Source organism: Lepisma saccharinum, chromosome 13 (genome assembly GCF_977018435.1).
Source record: "Lepisma saccharinum chromosome 13, izLepSacc3.1, whole genome shotgun sequence".
NCBI classification, from domain to species: Eukaryota; Metazoa; Arthropoda; class Insecta; order Zygentoma; family Lepismatidae; genus Lepisma; species Lepisma saccharinum.
In genome coordinates this window covers 12,680,604-12,700,834 of record NC_139241.1, presented here as the reverse complement: position 1 = coordinate 12,700,834, position 20,231 = coordinate 12,680,604, and the positions used below count along the sequence as shown (strand labels likewise).

The 20,231-nt window shown below is 38.3% G+C and overlaps 1 protein-coding gene across 2 annotated transcripts in view; it reads right to left on the bottom strand.

The window, feature by feature from the left end:
• Positions 1–19,235, bottom strand: part of LOC145997178 (mitochondrial protein C2orf69 homolog) — a 179,997-nt gene extending 160,762 nt beyond the window's left edge. For both annotated transcript variants that reach the window (XM_083133870.1, XM_083133873.1), the window contains exon 1: positions 19,085–19,235. The gene's annotated coding sequence lies outside the window, so the exon portion shown is untranslated. The remainder of the gene's footprint in view (positions 1–19,084) is intronic.
• Positions 19,236–20,231: the final 996 nt, after the last annotated feature.

The following is a 20,231-nucleotide window of genomic DNA, read 5'->3' as shown; positions in this document are numbered from 1 at the left end:
ATGTAAGAGGAGGTGGGGCGACGCAGCCAATATCACGTCACGTGCAAAATGTATACTTATGACAGAAGTTGTCTATGTAAGCCGGAGCCAATGATGGCATCATAGTGGGGCAGGAGGGCGGGTGCCATAGTTCACAGCCAAACGAGTGCACAAAAGAGCCAGATCTGGCTCCAAAAGAGCGAAGCGAAGTAGGACCTAGGGGAAATTGTCCGTCTCCCCCTTAAGAAAAAATGTAATTTTACAGAAAACATTTTTTATGTTTATTACTTTAATAGCAAATATGATATACATGTTTGATCATCACTGTTTAGAACCTTTACAAATGCCCTTTACTTAGCCACGATAGTTCAGTTGTTAGAGCGTCTGACTACCATGCGAGAGACCTGGGTTCGATCCCCGGTGGGGGGAGAACCGGGATTTTTTCCACCTGTTCAAGCGGCTCCGGCGCACACCCAGCGTCCTATAAAGTGGATACCTGGGGGGTAAAGGCGGCCAGGGGCGTGCATATGCAAAAACAAAGGTACCCTTGTGCATGTGCATACATTCCATGAAGGCATGTTGAGTGATGTGGAGGTGTAGAGCTCCACATATTCTTGATCTAGGCCATAGTTGGAATGATGTGATCATTTTTTTTTTAAAAAAAAATGGGAATTTCAATTATAGCAATGTGGGGAGGAAAAAGAGAAGCTGGAGTAAAGAAGTGGTAGAGGGAAAGAGAGAGGAAGGATTAAATATGTAAAAAAAAATCAACTTTAACGCATTCTGCTAATGGTTTATTAATAATGTTTTTGTTTGAAACTATTATATGTAAGTAGATAGAACCAGTTAAAATATAAAATGTTTGAGTCTTACTATTGCATTCAGATAAATTCTTAACTTGTGTAAACCTTGTGCATTTCACATTGCATGGCAATTCTCTGTTACGTTATTCTATCCACATTAATTCATTGATTCAATTTGATATCATGAGCACATAAGACTATATTGGCTCGTCACACAATACGGGGATGTGGCCCTTAACTAAGTGAAAATTGAGGACAGAACTCAAAAATAGCCATTAAAAACTTATTTATTCAATTTTAAATTCGTTCAATCATTCCTTAGGACAATCTAAAACTATACTGTCTGTGAGAACTAAAATACCCTTACCTAGCAAAAGCTCCTACGGAGGATTATGCTGGCCATCAGTGGCGGCGGTTGAGTTCCAAAACTGGAGGTGGAAGGACGATTTACTTTCCCTTGGTAGATAAGGTTTTTTAGCATAGTGCGGGAGCAAAAGTTGCAAAAAGTGGGGGGCGGTTCCCCCTAATCCCCGCCACTGCAGTGGCCATAGGTCCAGACGCCAGAGCCTCGTTGGCTTGCAATATTGCAGTTACCGGGGTGTACTACGTGGAAGTGGGTTGACGTTTTGCTGCCTTACACCCGTATCCACGTTAATTCAACCACATAAACATGTTAAATAAATGTATCATAAGCATTGAATTGTTGCACGAAAATACAAGAAACTTATAGTAATAATGTTATGAGGATTTCAAATAGAAATAGAATGACAAGAAGGGAATGTTTGTTGCAGACGTATGTGTTTCAAGATTAAGGGCATCCGGAACTGTTTCCTCCAGGCTCATCCCTCCGAGTCAGTGTTGCCAACTTAGCTCTTTTGGGGCCACATCTGGCTCTTTCCTGCACTCGGGCTCGCCCCCATGCCCCACTATGATGCCATCACTGGCTCCGGCCCACATAGACCAACTTTTGCCATGAGTACACATTTTGCACGTGACGCGATATTGTGTTGCGTCGTCCCACCCCCTCTTACCTTCCCGGCTACTTTTTATAGCATCGTGGAGATGACATAATATTGTTATCCGGGAATCCTTTACTTTCGATTTCATACGACCATCGGTGGATTACTGAGATGGGTGATGCCGCCGGAAAACTTAGAATAAATTGTCATTACATTTAAAGGTAATAGCAGCGCCCCCACCCCTTTGACACCTAAAATAAAAATGATTTTATTCAGCCTTCGTAAATCTAGCACCTTGGAAGTCAGTTTTAATTCAATTTAATGTGAAATTTAGCTCTTTTATGCGCATCAGGTTTGGCAACACTGTCATGCTGGCCGTACGAGGCAACGAGAAATGCATTGCACTTATTTGATTTGTTCTCTTGGGAATATCAAATTTCCGATGGCATAGAAAAGATATCAACGAAAAGAGGGCAGTTTGAATATGTGTTTGACAAGCGGAAAAGTCGAAACTTCCATTTGATTAGCTGCAAATTGAAGCTGAGGTTGTTCAGGTTTTTCTTTCTCCATAAGGAATATATCGGAATCTGAAAATTCTCAATCATCATATTTTTCAAGTATGCTAGCTGAATGACCGGCATAAAAAATCGGCCTACTTGCAACATGGGGAGAAATTCATAGTCTTGCATTACTTTTTTAGTAGCACTGCCAATTCCGACGATATTGATTAAATGCACACATGGTGCGGTGCGTAACTGTAACTCCTCACCTTAACATTCCATGACAATGCCTGAACTACTACAGTGAACAAGGCCATCACAAGTATCTTACATGTGTCGCCATTGATCTTCACAAACATCTGTAACTCAGTTATGAGGGAGAGGGAAGTAATGGAATGAACCCATTGGACTCTGTCATAAAGCATGTAGCTGGTGCAAAGATACGACCCCAGATACTGGAGGTGGTGTGTTCAGCATCACACCCTGACCACCTAACCCTCCCCACAAGGATTGCCCCAGGGAGCAATTAATCAGGGGCTAGATGATTCCCAGAGCTGTATATGAAGGGTCACTAATGAAAAATTCTCACCTAAGATGAGATCGCCCACCCAAGGAATCCAACCCAGGTCTCCCAAGAGGCAGTCAGATGTCCCAGAAACTGGATCATTATCAATTCAAAGTTCATAAGATAGTTCACACCTACAACTGTTACGAACTAACATTGCATAGTTTCCTACAGTTTTTCAAACAAAAACTTGACTACAGGGTAACCACAAAGAAAAGAACCTTCTGCCAAAAGTCTCCGTGCACCTGCCCCTCCATCGGTTCAACTTTGGCCACAAGGAAGCGTGCTCCATTCTGTCCCTTTCCTCCAAGCGGGAGTATGATGCACAGGAGTCACAGATCTGTGCAAGCTCTTTTGACTGTGGTTCCACTGTACTAAAAGCCTTCGATTGATTGATTGACTTGTTTTAAGTCCACTTTATGCACAGTAAGGCTAATTGGGACTGGACCTACAGTTTAAAGTGGGATCCGAACCACTTCTGCCTCCACCAGGTATCGGACCCAGGACCCCTTGATTACAAAACAACGACGTAAAGCCTTCAAATGGAACTCTTTATTGTTTATTAACTAGCTGTCAGACACTATACGTACTTGGGAAAGTATTAAAATAATGACAAAATCTCACAATAAAAGAATAGAACACACATATGTGAGCTATTTGATTATTTGGAATAGTACAGTAGTGTAAAACCAGAAAGCAGCTATGAATGTTTTTATAATATGTAATCATTGCTTATTCAATAACATTTTCATTCTCACTTTAAACACTTGACTACTTTGCATTTAGCAAATTCTGAAAAATGTTCACTCAATAATGAAAATGTAATGTTATTCAATCTGAAGAATACTAATGTTTTTATAGTACTAACGATTGATTACCTGTCATTTTTATCCACTTCACTGGTTATTACAATGCAAAACACAAAAGCACTTTTTTTTAAGCAATTGGCTTTAACCTTGGTTTTTACCATGATTAACCCTATGTTAGGCACATGGAGTACAGGTGTTCCTCCTTGATATTCACTGCGAGATTGCAACACTGTGAATTACACTGCACATGAGTGCTTTTATGTAGCTGAACATTCTTTCTATGTATTTGTTGTAAGTACGTTTGCACAATTCTGCTGCACTTCTAAGTCACATAAAATTACAGCCAGCGTGTTTGGCATGCAGTTGCCTCTAAATACGTGACAAGAAAAATATCAGACAAAGAACACTGCAGATTCTGATGTTATACAGGAGTGGGTTAGTAAGGACATGTAGCTATGTATTAGTGCCCAAAGTGAACATAAAAGTGAACGCATGACTGAGCATGGCACTGCTTCAGTTTTTCACTATTTAGGTGCATGGGGGACAACTATAAACCAAGTATGCAACTGGTGTTAACTTTATGATATAATGTCATTTTGAAAGAGCAGCAGAAAATTGCACCTGATGATAAAAAGTACACAAAGAAAGAACATTTTGAACGCATGATCAGTATTATACATGTGTATTTCATACCTTAAAGATAGTTAAAGGGTTGGGGGGCAGGTGTACACCACTCACCCATGCATGTGCAGAAAATGACGCACCTAATGGAGGGTTAAAACCAACTTTAAGGAAACCACCTATTTGTGGCAAACACAGTTTCAAATTTCTTCTAAAATTCAGTAATTAAACGAAAATATCTCCTAAATGTAAATTACTTTACTGTGTGACTTATTTGCAACCTATCAAAGGGGTAACTGATTTTTTCTTAATATGTTACATATGTTTTTGAAGTTTTGTACCTTGGTTGTTTTGATAAGGGTATTTTCTTTTTATCTTTTTAACTGCATTATTTTTAGGGTATAGGCAAATCAATACCAAGAGCATAGTTTTGATATCAGGATGAGACAGGCTTTCTCATTCACATGACAGTATTAACTAGGGCTGAACTTTTATTTGCATGAAAGGCTAAAATTTCCATGAATTATGGCCAGAGGCTGGTATTAACTTTCTCGTTTACATGGATTCTACTATTTGCAATGGGTTTTTTCCTCTTGGTGTAAGCACAGGTTCAAACTTTCAATTAAGAGCAAGACATAACCTATGCCTTTATGTTTGTTACATCCTCTGTCTTGTTAACTTGATAAGAACCTCAAGTTCACCTAAAATGTAACAATTTCGTAGATCTATATTAAGAATTTTTGTTCTATCTCTGTCTTTATGTCATTTCAATGTTTGTAATTTTGATGTATTAATTTAAAAACTAATGTAATGTTCATTATGTTTTATTTATTGACATTAATGTATTTTATATTCATATATTTTTATGTATTTAATTTATGCGAGATAATTTATTAATATACTTTACATGTATTTAAGCAACAGTACAAATGCAGCCGCAGAAAATATTTCATGTATGAATGCCCATGTGCACATTAACATTAATCTTCAAACCTTATGTGTTCGTGCAAAAGGTTTGATTTTAAACTGGATATCACAGATGTTGCTAACATCAATGGAAAAGATTGAATTCACTTGTCTTCCATTCTGTATAGATAATAAGTTTGATAGTACAAAGGAAACTGTTCTAATTACAATACTTGTTCACCTTTGCCCTTACAAATTTCTTTCAACCTTGCAGGAAGGGCATAAAAAACAACTCAATCAGCATGCATTCCATCAGCAATGGATCTATAATTAATGTCTCCATAAACACTTTGAAATAAAGATGTAAATATTCACGATGTTGCTTATACTTTAGAGATTTATCATGATGTGGAACAAGAGTTTAGGAACAGACACAACCTTTGGAAAGACAAAATACGGCGATAGATGAAGAAGGTGTTTGAGTTTGGTGCGATAAGTGAGACTCTTTGACGAAAGTCAGTAGCACTTGGTACTAAGAAGATGGGAGGATGTGTGGCAGGGACAGAGAAAAAATCATATACAGCACTGCCAGCACCTTCTTCGTACTGTTGTTAAAGGAGGAACTAACAACACTCTCGAAATTGCAATTCCTTTCACATCCAACTTCAGGTTAACCTACGTAGGGAGATGTATTTGTCTCTGCTGATTCATATATAAATTCTTATTCATACAAGTATTTGTTTTACGGTTATTTCTTAATTTATTTCTCAACAATCTATGTATAGGAGTGAGCAAGAAATGGCTGAAGCTAACCTAAGGATATGCGAGGGATAGTCGAAAAAAGTTTCCCGCATGTGTATTTCCAGAAGGCGTGCAGATTTTAGGTTAGTAATATGTTGTGGTTATATGAGCATCATCCTTCTTATGTTGTCCGACACATGACCTTTTCCTTACAGAGGGAACCAGCCTACTGCTATATTAGAGACAGGAAGGGTTGAGAAGTGTGTGCCCAGCAAACATGGAGAACAGAGGTGTGTTGCAATCGTGGACAAAGGATGAAGTGCGAGCTGGTGTTCGCTAGGAACGGGCATGTCGGATTTCCGGTATGGAAATTCATAACCCGTTGGTGGAAGTGTATGGGCTTCACATAATGTAAAAGCAAATGGTGCGGCGATTGTGTCAGCAATTTCAAGGCAGCGGGGAAAGTGTGATGGATGATGTGACACCCGGGCAGCCATCTACAGCCACTAGAGGACAACATCCCACTTTTTCCCTCTTCTGAAGAAGGTACTGGGAGGGAAGCATTTCACCACAACAGCAGAACTGGAAGCCGCCGTACACAACAGTACACGCAATGTTACTAAAAGGGTTTCTTGAAACTTGTGAAACGGTACGATAGGTGCCTGAATGTCGCTGTGGATTACGTGGAAAAATAGTGTAACGATGCCTCTTCCTGCTCATGTCATGTTCTTTCTCCAGAATAAAACTCTCTGCAGACAAGGGAAACTTTTTTTCCCCAAGTAGCCCTTGTACAATGTATTCATTGTCACACTGTTTTTCTCATTCTAACCTTACTAAAGAATCTTTAGTTCACATCTACCTTCAGGTAAAATCTCATCCTACTAACGAGTTCCAATACGAAGTATTATCAATTCAAAGAAACCCAGGCTGCAGTAAAATTTGCAACCCTTAGATCCCAGAATATCTCAACAAATTCTTCATCGCAGCATGAACATTGCCTATGAAGAAATCATTATACACTGCTCAAAAAATAAAAGTAGTCTCTTACAGAACATTAGATTTTAAAAGGCCAATAATCAGTACAAATGCTCTAATGTGGCTTCAGTTACATTCAAACATTCCATTCCGCAGGAGAAAGATGAAAAGATTCTCTTGGGCTATCGACCAGGTGAGTTGTGGAAAAGATTCCAGGTTTTTGAGAGCTAATGTCAATTTCATCTTCAGGTTAGAAGTCTTCTATCTTGTCTTCTATCATGAAGATGAGTGACGTTAGCTCTCGAAAGCTTGGAATTTTTTCCACAACTCACCTGGTCGATAGCCCAAGAGAATCTTTTCATCATTCGTCACCAGGAAAGCTTCAAGACCTACTTTAGGAGAAAGATGGTTTGACTTGATTTATTTCACTTAACTTTCCTGCCACTGTTGGCTAACCACAAAGATGAGAATGAGCGATGGTATGATGAAACTGATGAAGGGATACTCACCCAGGAACATGAAACTCCACAGAAAATATGGCACCATCATCACTGCCATAATCATTATTCTTCAAATCAAAGTGTGTGCAGGCGTTGGTCTGTGTGCATTGTAGTGTCCACAATCCAGAGCCAATCGTGAAAACTGAAGCAGGCAGCGAGAGTGGCAGTTGCCATCAAAAGAAGCTACTCTGCAGTTGCATTGCTTCAAGAGGGTCATTCACAGTGGCATGTTGCCAGAATACTGAGAGGTGTGCAGGATACCATATGGAAACTGTGGAAAAGTTTTCAAGATCAAGGAGGTGTTGGACTCCAAAACAGGTCACCAAAGGAAAATAATGCCAGCAAAAGACCATTTTGATTGTTCATAACCATCACTGCCACACAAGAACTACAGACAATATACAGCATGCTGAGGTGTAAGAATTAGCAACCAAACTGTCAGAAACAGACTCGGGGAGGCTGTAATGACCAGCTGAAGCCCCCATGAGAAATGCAGTTCACCAGAGACCATATACTGCAGCAGGTAAGACACTGGCAATCCTATGTTTTGTCTGATGAGTCCTGTTTCTCCTTACACATGTTTTATTGAGTTTTTTGAGTCCACTTTATGCACAGATAGGCACAAGTGGGTTCCGAACCACTATGTGCCTCCACGGGTATCGAACCTAGGACCTCTTGATTCAAGGCAATAATGGTTCTTCTATAGGTTCCAAGACGACAAGAAGAAAGATTCCATCCAGCATCAATTCAACCAACTGTTGCTTATGGAGGTGGATCTGTTATGGTCTGGGGAGGCATAAGTTTGGATACAACTGATCTCTACATTGTTCGAAATGGGACCATAGCTATACAATGGTATAATGATGTCATTCCCCAACTGAGGGAACTAGGAAAAAGCATGCATGCAACAATGTCATTGTGAGATTTTTCACAAGTATAATTTGCAAAGAATGGAATGGCCAACTAGGAGTCCAGACTTCAATCTGATTGAACACCTCTGGGACCAACTGAAACAATGTTTTCAAGACACAGAATAACCTCTCCAAATACTACAGGAACTTAAAAAAGCCCTTGTAGACGAATAGAGATGTCTACTCCAAGTGAATGTACGGCATCTTACTAGAAGCATGAACAATAATAGTGCTACTGTCCACCAGCCAAGAGCAGGAAATATTCCACATTAGCTTGCTACCATTTAATAATGTTGATTACCTTTGTAGGTAACCAATGGTTTCCATTCATCTGTGGCAAGTGAACACTTTGGTTTCAGACATTTCTTGTAAACAAACCTATGAACTGAGTTGTATACAGTGAATTTATGTTTAATTTGTGTACAGTTCCAAAGAAGAAAAGTTGTCTTCATGTTACCATAGTTTCCATTTTAACACACAGCAATACAATGAAGTTATACAAGTTTCAATATGTGATCACAGTGGAACCCCAATTTTACATTTTCAGGGGACCAAGATGTAAAAACTTAAAAAGTGGGAAAATTTCATAACATTATGCTCTATTCACATCATGAGGACTGAATATGTAATGTCGGAAAATGTAAAATAGTTCACTATACTTTTATTTTTGAGCAGTGTATGTTGCATGTTGTCACTTGAATCGAGTGAAGGAGCACATTTCAATTTAAATTCTTGTTTTACGTCAACTTTATGCACAGGTAGGCTAATCGGAACTGGGCCTACATTTTAACCCTGTCAGTACAGAGAAGGAATATTTATGTTTTCTTCAATGGTGCACAAATTGCGGATAACGTAGATATACGTTCTTTGTTTCTTAACGCTTATGGAAACATACACATGTTTCTACATTGTCTTGTTGCAAACGTTTGATATTTCAGTTCGTAACTGTACAGTGTATAGTAACAGAGTAATAAAAATAGAATGAAGAAAAAATATAGCTACATTTTTTTTTATTTTGGGGGGATGGCAACACTGAAGCTTGAAGAAAATTACATACTGTTTCTCTAGGTTACATTTTAGACAGTAGTGATTTATATTTGTATCAAAATTTTAGGTCTGCAGGGTACATAGTAACAGAAATGAAGAGAATGAACAAACAAAACAATTTTTTTAGAGATTTCTTTAATATTTGGGGGGGAGCGCAATACTAACGCTTGAAGAAAAATACATAAAGTCTTGTATGTTATTTTCTAAATCGTAGCATTTTGTATTCATACATAAGATTTGAAGTCTGTGCCTCCTCTGGGTTAAACCTGGGATCCCTTGATTACCCCTTAACGCCATCGGGAAGGCCTGAGACGAGTACGAGGGTTCCCTCGTGAATTCAAAATGTATTTTCCCTGGGTTTCCCACAATCTTCCAGAGTGGTCGATACACAGTGCAATACATTGTAAATTTATTTTACAATAGCTTACATTCCCCTTATAGCCACACCACCCTCACCTTCTTTATTATTATTATTAATAGATCTGATTTGACGTTAATTATTGAGCATCACTTATCTGCCACCTTTTGGCTACTCCCGATGAATAGGACGAGTGATAAAACTGAAGGAACACTCACAAATAATGTCCAGGCCAGGATATGAACCCAGGACCTTTGGCTATTATTATCATTAGAGATGGAATGGATTAATTGTTATTCTATCAGTATCAGTAATACTAATGATAATTTTACAATCTGATGTGTTCATAAGTAGTCTGCAATTTAGTGTAATATTCCGCCATTTTGTTATTATTCTTATCATACAATTCATATGCCATGGTTTTGTAAAGCAAATGTCTAAACACAGTTCTTTATTAGATGGAACCCATTGAATTACTTCGTCATATACACTAACTGAGGAGGTGAACGAAGCAGTTGATTTTTGGTTAACTGAAAAAAAATTCATATCAGTTCACTTTCTGATAGTAATAACAAAACTAATTCAAGAATAAAAATGATATCCTTGCGTGAATATAATAAAGAACTAAGGTTGCAGATATTTGTAGGAGTTCAAGATGTTTTCAAACTGTATTACATTGCACAAGGTAACATTTCAAATTAATCAAATATAGAACAAATATTGGTAATGGTCCTAAATGTTTAATGATTTTTTGCAAGTTTTATACGAGAATGCAGGAAACGGTTGTGGGAGTAAGATTCAGGGTTGAACAAGCTTAGGATAACATTTAAAAGTTTCACTAAGTAGTATTTACTGGAGAAATTATGGTTTGAAAAGTAGCTTATGCAAGCATATGCCCTTAGTGTCCGGTTGTCTCAAACACGGAGTTGTAATGGATTCCATGTGAGACTTGAAAGAGGTTTTGTGCTTGGGAATAGATTTATTACATGATCAGGTGTTGGAAGCATTTAGGGATGTTATTTTAATGCTAAGAGCACAAAACCTGACCCACCTAACATAACAAAAGGCATTTAGAGATGTTTTATTAATCCAGGAGAGACAAACCTAACCTAACACTGACAGCATTTAGAGACATGTGAAGTAGATCACTGCAGCAGCCTGTACCCAACACAAGAGTGAACGAAAGTCTACTCCCAAACAAAAAAAAGTGTAAGGAAGGGAGAAAATCATTGTCAAGACAAGACACAGTAAGTAATCACTAAAACTCTGAAGTAGCCTATGTGTTAACAGACATAGGGTAAACCATGTAAAAAAATGTCTGTATACCATGATTAATACTGAATTTAAACAATTGGAACTTGGGCCCAAATATTTTCACACTTTCAGAAACAGAAGTTTACAAATGGGCAGAATAGTAATTAATTTGTAATGCAAAATATACATGTATCTAAAGTCTATATCTTCAAAACAGCTTGTGTAAAGCAAATTACTGAAGTTGCAACAATTGATGTCTACTGTAATTGTTATTATCAACAGGCAGGAGCATAGTCTAGTCCTTCAGAGGTACTTCACCGCACCTCACTGAACAATTAGATGGTTTTCCCTGTGAATTTTATTTTTTCCAAATTCCCTGAGATTTCCAGGTTCTCCAGGTGTGTGGGAACTCTGAACCCATGTGCACATTAGGGATGGCCAAATGGATCCGGATCCAAAAGTTACGGTACCAGATCCGGATCCAAAAGTTCCGGATCTGGATCCGAGAGTTTCGTATCTCAATCCCATTATAATATTACCACACCTTAAAAGGTATTATGATCTTCGATTACAAAGAAATTTTTCATTAGTTAGTCCTTCAAAATTTTTTTTCAAGTGTTGTTCCTAAAATACTTTGCTACGCATCCGCTAACACACTCGTGCACAAAAATAATCTTACTTGAGGAGGGGGGTCTGCCCCCTAAAATCGTTTTTAGCTGAAACACAAAAACACGTACTTGTTCCTTTGCCCCCCCCCCCCCCCGCCCCATACACCTGCCAAATTTCATGGAAATCGGAGTGGCACACAGGAGTCAGATCCCCACGTCAATTTGTCTTCATCTTGACATTTGAGGGGGGTTGCCCCCTAAAACAGTTTTTTAGCCGAGACAAAAAAAAACATGTAGGGCCCCTCTATACACCTGCCTAGTTTCATGGAAATCGGAGGGTGAGACTTAGACCTCCCTTGTAAGTGTATTAATTACAAATCGCGCACACACACTATATATATATATTAGCAAGTAACAATATGTTATAAACACATTCTTACTTTCCAAAGAAGCGCTCATGTGGGATGGCAAAACGGATCCGGATTTCGGATCCGGATCTGGCCATCCCAAGTGCACATCAGGAGACAGTTTTTTTAAAAAAAATAAGCTCTAAGGAAGCCATGAATCCAACTAACATAAAGCTACACATTTTGAAATATGATCTTAAAGCATTTAATTTACTAATTAATACAAGATTGCATTAAAAATAAGTAATTCTTGCAACAGAATGGCCTTCCAAAAGAATGCTCTATCAGTAACATACATTCTAGTACATGGCTGACTCTAGCATATCGCTGCAGATTTCAAAAATTGGCTGGCAACAGTGCAATCATTTATAATGACATGTTTGTTATTCTGATTTAATGATACAGGAAACAGACAAACATTAAAAAACACATGTTGTACTCATTATTTTTATAAAAAAAGGTAAAGTTTGTAGTGTTTTAAATATAAGTTATTGATTTTGAAAAGTGAGCCATGGTAGCTCAGTCATTAGGGTCTGACTACCATGAGAGAGACACTGGTTCAATCCCCGGCAGGGGAGAACTGTTTTTATTTTTGACTTGTTCAAGCTGCTCACCCAGCATCATATAAAGTGGGTACCTGGAGGAAACTCTTGAGGGCTATAGGCAGCCAGGGGTGTGGTGCTGATCACATAACCCCCCCACCTTCATACATGATCAAGAAAGAGTGGGGCACTAACTCCACACCCCTTATACACATTCATGGAATGGTGCAAAGCACAGGGGAGCACTTTGCTTTACTTTTATTGATTTTGAAAGTGATGAAACGGAAGAAGGGCAAATGGGTGTGAAAGAAAGTAGACATCATGTTACATTACGTTTGTGGTTAATATCTTGGAGCAGTAATGGAAGTATCGGAGATTGAAAGTTGGCAATTCTGGTGCAATGTCAGGGGGGTGCAAGCCTTACTGCAGACAATGTTTTGGTGCATATCACATGGTACTTGGTTTGTGTTTGGAAGGGGGTGGGGGTCGTCCATCTGTAATGTGTCCATGCTTGTGCACGTAGGAGAAAGTGCACTTTTTAAGTACTTATATATTTTTGTTCATATTTGAAATTGTTGTTAGGTTAGGTTGGTTGATTTAGTGTTTTAAGTCCACTTCATGCACAGTAAGGCTAATCAGGACTCGGCCTACAGTTTAAAGTGGGATCCGAACCACTATGTGCCTCCACCGGGTATCGAACCAAGGACCCCTTGATTACAATGCGACGACACTACCACTGAGCCCTCGGGGAGGTCCTGTTGTTGTGCTACATCATTAGGTTTCCTGCTGTTTGGTAATTTTTATTGAAAAAAGGAGCGAAGGTAGTCTGGAATAGGAGTTTATATTATTTACGCAGGTGATGCTTTCGGATGAAATGTCTCTCTTATTATCAATAGCAGTGTTAGATTTATAAATGTTTATAATTTTACATTGTTAAATGTTTGGTGCCAGTAGGAATTTTGGATGTTTTTGTTCAGTTAGGAATGCTAAGTTTGATGGTGTGATCTTTTGCACCTGTTCTTTTAGCTATTTGAGTGTGCATACAACCAGTGTTTACCAATAAAAAGGTTTTCACTTGCATGGGCCATACTTTGGGATCAAATATCTCCGTTACTTGTGTTTTCCACATGCTGGAAACAATTTTATATTATGTAAAACATTGAAATCTGTTGATTAAAAGATATTCAACTAAATTCTCGAGGGGGTACAGTGGCCCCTTATGCATAACCCAGGGCAAGATGCATTCCCAGATGTGTAATTGTATATCTGATATGAATAACATCAAAGATAGAAAAGGTATTGTGTATACATTCACACACACAGGAAAATCTCAAACTAGGTATGGTGCATGACTATATGGTAGTTTCACTGATTCAAAAGTCCTCAAAGAAGCAGAATTTGAAACTAAATATGTCCATCTTAGTCCACTTGATTGTATTATTCTTGCCCATGTTCATCTTTAGAGCCAAGTTCAAAACATCAATAACAAAGTTGCATTTTAATCATGTTCCCAGCAGTTTCATTCACTTATTTGAATGCCCTATGTGCTTTTAAAGAAAGAAAGGTAATAGTTCCGAATGTTTAATGATTTTTTCAAAGTTTCATGGGTTTATGAACCTTGGTGAAAAGTAATTACCATGGTTTGAAGTTCTAAAAAAAGCAATATATCAGCAAAAAAAAAAAAAAAACATAAAAAGTATCTTATGCAACCAAACACTCATCCATCAACAAGGCATTTCTTGTTCATAGAAGAAAGATAAAGTAGAGAAGAATAGCAGAAATGACTGTAAAGGTAAATTTGAAGCTTTCTGAAAGTAATTAGCTCTGTTTGCAGTTACGAAAAGTCCTATTTATTGGCAAAAAGTAGTAAAAGGTACCTTATGCAATTATCCCATCCTTCCATCAAACAAGGCACTTTACAAACTACTGCCAACATGAGGCTTAAAGGGGGTGTCCTACTTGAGACCAGCACCAACATGATAAAATGATGAAAGCACACCATAGGCACTGACTCCATGGGGCTTGGGGGGGGGGGGCTCAAGCCTCCCCAATGTTAACGATCTGGGGGCAAGCCCCCCAAATAATTTTGCTTAAGAGGATTTAATATATTATTTTGCTTCCCTTATAAAGTTGACTCCGAATTGTGCCACATGAACTTAACTTTAAATACACATTTGAAATGTTCTAGACCATCAACTTTGAGGGGCTGATACCGCTAAACCATCAACTTTTGGGAGCTATGACCAGAGACAGCAAAACACAGGACTTATTACTATATACTAAGTATATAATTATGAATATTGTTGACATTTTTACTAAAAAGAGTTTCAAAAGATGATGTGCATGAACTAGGAGAGTGGATGGGATATTCGGGCTACAAATGGCTCTCACATGACATTCAGAATGAGATCATTGATATATTAGGGAGATCTGTTTTGCGCTCCATGGTAGCAGATATTAAAAGTCGGGAATATTATGCTATTATGGTTGACGAAACATGTGACATATCCATTCGTGAACAATTGACATTTTGCATTCAAACTGTAAATGAAAATTTTAATATTTTTAAGGAATTCATGGGCTTTTACGAGATTCCGAACACTGAGGCCAAAACTTAAAAAAGGGAGGGAGTGAGTCATTCATTAATTCATTTCAGTGATCAGAGCCCCCCCAATAATTTTGACAAGTCGGCGCACCTGAAGCACACTAAGAGATCCAAACCTGGCACACCTAAAGCAACCACGAAAGCATTTAGAGATGTTATTTGAATATTAAGAGCCCTAAACCTGGCTTGCCTAACCTAACTACAAAACCCCTCCGCACTAGTCTGTAGTCACAGACGTGACCTAAATAGCAGTAGCAGTTCGTAACCAAGACGACAGTAAACAAATGGACAGTTGCAAGAGAAGAATCGCTTTTTACATGTAAAAATGTTCCTGAATTGGAAATATTTGCCTATATTTAATTTAAGGCAGGCAACCTAACCATACTAAAAAGAAACACACTCTGAGCGTTGCGAGTGTTAGATAGGCCTACACGGGCACCACTGCAAAATCTTGAAACACTAATGGCCGTGTGCACGAACGAAGATCAAATTATAAACTCAGATCGGGAAAGGATCACTGGAAAATTCTATTGCACGAAGATGGTTTAACACTTGATCGCGATCTAGGAACATCAAAACGAGTTTATCTTCTGATCGGCCATTCGCCACAGTTTTGGTGTCTGATCCTGGTTCACGATACTGACGCTTCGACTGCAGGCAGTTGTTTTTTAATATAAAAAGAGCGGAAAGTGATATCGAGGGCGTGCAAACGCTAGAGATGTTGGATGTACAATGCTGATAATTCAAGAAATGTGCAAAGTAAACTAAAAACTGCCAAAATAATAATAATAATTCGTGGTTCTGTGGTGCAAAGTCGAAATGTTTCTAAATACTGTACTTTCTATCCCAGAACACAAAACATGTGCAAGTGCAAGGTAAATTAGAACAGAGCAATCTTACGATATTGCTACATGGTGTTGGAAATATGATTGTATAAATTTACGAAAATACATGTTAATGGCTATTTACACGACACGACAATATAAATATGTAAGAATTAAGAAATGAAAAATTCAAATACTTACCACAATACAGTAATAATAATAATAAAATATCTTTATTGAGCGGGCGAGGTTCAGTGTACGCTGTTCTCTTGCGAATGCATTTCGTAAGGCATTGAAGTCCCGTAGAAAAAGGTTCCATGCTTTCTCCTTATCCTTTTGTCTTGTGCTGTCAGTTCTTTTTTAAGATTATTATTTCTTTACACCCTACTACATCCTTGTACTCGTCGACAAGGTTGATCAGTACATTTCTCAAATTCAGATAAATTTGCGGCCCGAATTACTTTCTTCTCCTACACGTTGATACTTTAACACATGGCACTACTCGGTGGGGTTCTTGATTGTCATTTGTTTTAGCCAACCAATCAGGTATAGCCTTACAAATTAATCTCGGATCATTTGAACGAAATCTCGTGAACGTCGTTTTTCGTTGGTGCAATGCAAATCTTTAAACCAAGTTCATTTAGAGTGGATCAAAATTGATCTCGTTCATCTGAACTTCGAAGTAATCGGCGTTGGTGCACGCGGCCATAAGGGTGCCGTGAAACGAAAAAGTTTGGGAACCCCTGTGTTAACGGACATAAATAGGAATCGAACCATGAAAAAAATGCCTGTGTACCATAATGAAATTGGAATTAAGCAATAGGAACTTGGGCCAAATGGAATTCTACTGACATTGACGCAGACGTTATCAACTACTCTACTGATGCTCATCTTCTTATTATCCCCCTCCCCCCAATTCTTGACCCATGCACTGGGTAAAACAAAAGTGATTAAACATGACGATACACAATTTGCCTGGCAATACTTATGCATCTCACTCATCCAGTAAAATAAAATGTAACAGTTTGTTATATCGGAGACACATTAAAATTGGATATTTTGTGTTTCGCATGGTTCGTACTTACCAATTGTGTATTGGGGAACATAATTCAAGGTTCCATTATGCTTTTTACACGACAAAAAAACACAATTTTTCACATAGAGAGTAGTTTTTGTTATTCCTTTTTTCGCTTCCCTAACACACAATATGGCAAGCACACTTTGACTACCGTTGTCAGTATGCAGTATTTCCAACCTTATTCACCGAAAAATACTTACTATCGGGTTCATCACGTGTGCAAATTGCACATTATGCACGGGTAGCTGACGGATAGCCCCACGAACCATTTCCGATAAGGTTAGGTTAGGCAAGCATAGTTAAAAAAAAAGGGGGGGTTGGAAAAACTGACAGGGTGTTACCTCATGAAACGTATGGAGCATCCGGTTCACGTAGGAAAGCAATGGCAATTGTGCGTCGGTGAGATATTTCTCGTGCAGAATAAATGATTTCCCAATCAAATAGATTCCACGATGAAAGAAAATACCTCGACGAACGTTAGAAACCTTAGAGAAACTCATTTCCGTAAGTAGTTTCTTGTGTAAAAATGAAGAAATGTGTCTCCGATATAACGAACCCTTACCGGTAAGAATTTACAATATAGATATATTGTGTAATTAGTTTACTAGTTGTTATACTCACTAAATATGCAGTCGTACTTACGTATATGCACATAATATTTGGGGGTAACATGTTTAAATTGCACATTGACTTGTAGAACTTGTAAAATAACGTTGTTAATTATCGCGATGATTCCCCATAAAGAAACACAGGAACCATGTTTGATGATGTGAAGAAATGACGATCAACGTCCGTTCTGCTGTCTAGAGCGTTGAGACGCTGTTCCGAGCGATTCTCTTTGGTTAACAGCATTGGTCATGGAAGAATGGTGGAGAGGAATGAAAAGATTGTTAATGTGCTACAGTTATATAAATGGAGTGTAGAAGAGGATGGTCGTGGTTTGGTTAACAAATTGATGGAATTTGGTGTTCTGCCGAAGGAGGGTAGTTACTAGTTACATGTGTCCACGCGGGCATGCTTTGAAATTGTACAGAAACCGTGTGTGTATTGATAAGAGCATGTGGAATACTGATTTTAATTAGGGGTAAGTTTGAAAATGGTGATTCAGTTCCTTTGATTAAAAATGTCTCTCACCAGTTACGTTCTACAAAAGTGTAGAACCATGGACGTATAGGTCACGCACCATTGGCAAATAGCCCCCCATTCACAGGAAGGTTTGGTTAGTCATGCATAGTTAAAATTCGGGGTCGTAGAACCATGCATGCATAGGTCACGCACCATAGGAATAGAATAGCCCCACCATTCACAGGAAGGTTAGGTTAGGCAAACATAGTTAAAATTTGGGGTTGTAGAACCATGCACGCATAGGTCACGCACCATTCACAGGAGGTTTACGTTAGGTTAGGCAAACATAGTTAAAATTTGGGGTTGTAGAACCATGCACGCATAAGTCACGCACCATTGGCGAATAGCCCCACGCACCACTCACAGTAAAGTTAGGTTAGGTTAGTTGCAGTTGGGTTAGGCAAACATAGTTAAAATTTGTGGTCGTAGTATATCAGGAAGATGTATATTTCGTTGTGAAACGATAGATCTTGCGATAAATAATGAGCAATTCTACAATGTTGGTTGAGATCATGGACCCCCTTATTTTCCGATTTCTAGACGTGACCCCCAAATTTTAAGTTCAGATTCGTGGTTGTGAGGCCTAAATTAGTGAGTATGCGAAATATTAACAAAATTGGAGAATATCTCTATATTGTAAATTCGCTTCACTTGTTTCATTTTACTTTTCGTCTCTATCAATCGGGAAGATAAGGATGAATGGTAAGGTGATAAAATGAAATTGATGAAAGGACAAACACAAATTGACAGTACAGTCTCGCAGACAATTATACTGGCTAGGAGTCCCGACGCCAGAACTCAATGTAAACAGGTTACGGCAATTACAATATACACTATAGAAATGTACTGAAGGTAAAAGGTCCTTCTTATGACGAAAACAAAATATTCCCAACATACATTTTCTATTTAGATTATAAATACTAAAGCAGGGAACAATCATCGAGAAATTGTTAATTCGTGTACTTACCGTCCAACGAAACACCGCCTTCTGCAATATATCGGTCAGCAATTACATATATATATATTTAAAATTTAACTACTTCCTTCATCTAGTACGAAATTTAGACAAAAATTCTTCAATGCAAAACACAACCGAGCAAAAGTCCGACATACACACAGAATATATCCGAAGTTCTTAATAGTGATAGTGATATCAATCAACATCCTTCTTTTCAGAGAATAATGTAAGGAGTTAGGAGAGCGAGCTCCCTCGGCTCTGATCGAGTTGAAATCTCTTTGCTGCGTGAATATTGGTTGGAAGAAAATAAAATAACATTGCAGTGATAAATATATCTACCCTCCATATATGCAGATGACCCAGGAACTTTCGGCGAAGGGACGGGAATGTGTGCAGCGGCCAGCGACTTATTGTAGTCAACGAAGTTAAGCCCCTATCACACGGAACTGGATATCCAGTAGGTATGCCCTAGTTCGCGTTGGATGGCTACCAATTTTCTAGTTTTCGCCTCACACGATACTTATCAGCATACTTGTCAACATACCTTTGTTCCCATACGAGGGAAGTTGTAATGGCGGCCGCGTGAGATGTAAACAATGTATCACTTCACATTTTTAAAAGCCGATAACTATTCAACCGAGAGTATAACACCATTAAGCCTTGTTTCCATGATTATGAAAAACTAAATATGCTGACCAAGGCAGTAATTTATTTTATTAAAAACATAAACTAAACGTAACGTTTCAACCTTCTAGCAAGGTCTTCTTCAGACTCTGTATCAAGTACAAAAGTAACAAGATACAAAAAAACAGGGCATTATATATACACAAACACTACTCTCTCCAGACTATTTAGAAAGTTGTTTGGAACTTTCTAGCATGTGACTTTCACTTGCCAACTTTACTTTCACCTAAAAGGCTAAACACAATTACTTCCATATAGAATGTGGTTGGACTTTTAATCTCACGCTCTTTTCCCTTCATTTTTCTTCCTTCTCCTCTCCTCTTTCTCTCTTGTCCTTTCCACTCTTTCTAACATCTTCTTCCATTCTTTGTTTAACTTCAGTCCCCCATTCCAGTTCATTGTGTCTTCTTCACCTTTCTTCTCTTTTTCCTTGGCTTCCTTCCATTTTCTCACTAGTATTCTCTTCTCCCTT